General features: G+C 50.0%; 1 long non-coding RNA gene across 1 annotated transcript; it reads right to left on the bottom strand.

The window, feature by feature from the left end:
• Positions 1–1,115: 1,115 nt before the first annotated feature.
• Positions 1,116–2,013, bottom strand: LOC128813784 (uncharacterized). The gene is made up of 2 exons (XR_008439174.1): positions 1,943–2,013; positions 1,116–1,271 (listed from the first exon to the last, which is right to left on the bottom strand). It is a non-coding gene; the product is annotated as an uncharacterized LOC128813784 (long non-coding RNA).
• Positions 2,014–2,720: the final 707 nt, after the last annotated feature.

Here is a 2,720-nt window from a genome sequence, read left to right as displayed (position 1 = left end):
CACCTTACCAGACATACTCCGGCAAGCGCGGCTCAGCCATGAATTTTACCATCAGAATGCCCCGGCTCTTGTGCAACAATTTAAGATCTCGATAGCACAGGCAAGAGCCATTGTTTCCACCTGCCCGAGCTGCCAGTCTTTCACTCTCCCTTCCCTCATTACGGGGACAAATCCCCGAGGGTTGGGAGCGCTAGAGATATGGCAGACAGATGTAACACACTTCGAGCCGTTTGGTCGGATGAAATACATACATGTCTCTATTGACGCGTTTTCCGGCGCAGTGTTTGCCTCCGTCCATGCAGGCGAAAAAACCAGGGATGCCATTAAACATCTTTTCATGGCATTCTCTACGTTGGGAGTTCCATCTGACATAAAGACTGATAATGGCCCATGCTATGCGTCAAAGCGCTTCGGTGAGTTTGCGCAACAGTGGGGAATTTCCCATACCACCGGAATTCCCCACAATCCTACAGGACAGGCAATAATAGAGAGGGCCCATAGAAATCTAAAAAGGCTCCTTGAACAACAACATAACCCGGACATTACAGTGAGCCCAGCCGAAAGGTTATGTAAGGCCCTGTATGTCCTGAATTTTTTAAACTGCTCAGAAAGGGAGCCTGACCCTCCTATTATCCGCCATTTTCACAATAACACCAGAGCGCAACTCGCCCAGAGGCCACCAGTCTTGATAAAGGACCCAGAATCCAAAGCTATCCAGGGCCCTTTCCCTCTAATAACCTGGGGGAGAGGGTATGCCTGTGTTTCTACAGATAAAGGACCAAGATGGATTCCGGGGAAATATGTCAAGCCCTTCGTAGAGGTGCCAGCTCAGCAAGACAACGTGTCCTTGGTGCAAACCACCGAGAACACCTCATCGCTGGACGGAGTTTCCACTGCCTGGAAGAGGAGGAGAAGAAAGACCGTTCCTCCCAATATCGTCACACGTGTCATGATTACCCGAAGATACTTTCCCCCGCTGAACTCTACGTACCCAATTACCCCATCGCCCCCTGTACCCTTTCCTTTCCCCTAACCTCCCCTTTCCCTCAATCCTTATCCCTTTTCTCTAATTTTATTTGGTGCTTATTTAATAAATAAAAACGGGGGAGGTTGGGGAGGGACCACTGAGGAAAATTTATCATTCAAGTTATGCTTTCTTTTATCACAAGACGCTGAGGATGACTGCCGCCTTGAGGACACCTCTGAAACATCTGATGCTCCTGATCGTCATCATCTGGCTGTCACCGGTCAGGAGCTGGATAGTCCCACAGCTGAGAGAAAACATATGTGTCACGCTGGCAAAGTCCTTGAAGCAGGACAACTTCTGCATGGCCATGGGAAGTGTGGACAATCCGTTATCTACGTGCCTGGTAGGAGTTCCCCTGTCGCCAAACAACTATCCATATGCAGGAAAAAAACCTAATCCTGTGGACACCTGGGATGCGTGGATGAGGATTCTGCCATATGCACCACAGGAGCCCCAAGAATTAGCCCTCCCAGAAAGACTGGGATCAAATGGCTAAATTCCATCCTGCTGGAACCCAAGAAGTAGAGACTCGATGTATCTCCCCACAATCAGAGATACCATGCAGCAAACTGGTGCAATTACACCTCGACCATGGTATCTAGGTCCTCCTCAGTTCCCAGGGTGCTCTCCAGGGGAGTTTTTCTCATCTGCGGCGACAGGGTGTGGGCAGGGATTCCCTCCCAAATCCAGGGAGGCCCTTGCAGCCTTGGGCAGTTTACCACACTGACACCGAACAAAACCCAAATTTTAAATTGGAAAAACAAAAATAAATTGGCTCGCAAAAAGAGATCCTATAAGCAATTCGACGAAAATTGTGATTCAAAAATTTACAATTGGGGAAAGACGAAGAGAGTCGCGGTATCCATATTTTTACCGTGGTATGCTGCAGCAAAGGCCCTCAGTGAGCTTTCTCACCTCGAGTGTTGGCTCAGTAAGCAGGCCAACGCCACGTCCGCTGCCCTTTCCGACTTGCTAGCAGACGAAGAAGTCACCAGGCATGCCACACTGCAAAATAGGGCTGCTATTGACTTTTTACTGCTCGCCCATGGCCACGGCTGTGAGGACTTTGAAGGAATGTGCTGCTTCAATCTGGCATCAAAGAGCACATCCATCCAAGCTAATATCCAGCGGATCCGAGAGCAAGTTGATGACATCAAGACTGAGACCTCGACTGTAGACCCTGTGAATAAACTGCTATCTCAATGGGGTGTCCCAGGGTGGGTTGCTGTCATCCTCAGGGGATTCTTTTGAATCTTTCTGATAATGTTCATTATTCTGCTTGCTTTATTTTTGTTTAGATGTATGTTGCTTAAAACGTTGGGAAATGCCTATTTAATAAATAAAAACGGGGGAGACAAAAAACCCTCTCACATGTAGCCTGATGCACAGCTCATGAGGGATCCCTGCACAGCTCAGCAGAGAGCCCAAAGTATCCCTGTGTGCCTCATGAAGCCCAGGCCCAGATGATCCCACTGGAGGAAATGTGCCCTCAGCCCAGGGATGCTCAGCGTGGGCTCCCCCAGCCCCTCGGGGCCCCGCCGCTGCTCACAGCAGCCCCTGCCTGGCTCCTGCCTGCCCTCACCGTGGGCATCCACGGCTGCTCCTGGGCATGGAGCTCAGCCAGTGCTGGTGCTGGCTGGGCTTTGCTGGTGGTACCACCCGGACATATCTATGACAACTCTATATTTTTATT

This window comes from Vidua macroura, chromosome 13 (assembly GCF_024509145.1).
Source record: "Vidua macroura isolate BioBank_ID:100142 chromosome 13, ASM2450914v1, whole genome shotgun sequence".
Taxonomy (NCBI): domain Eukaryota; kingdom Metazoa; phylum Chordata; class Aves; order Passeriformes; family Viduidae; genus Vidua; species Vidua macroura.
Note: the sequence above shows the minus strand (reverse complement) of the source record. Positions and strands in the feature narration are given on the sequence as shown.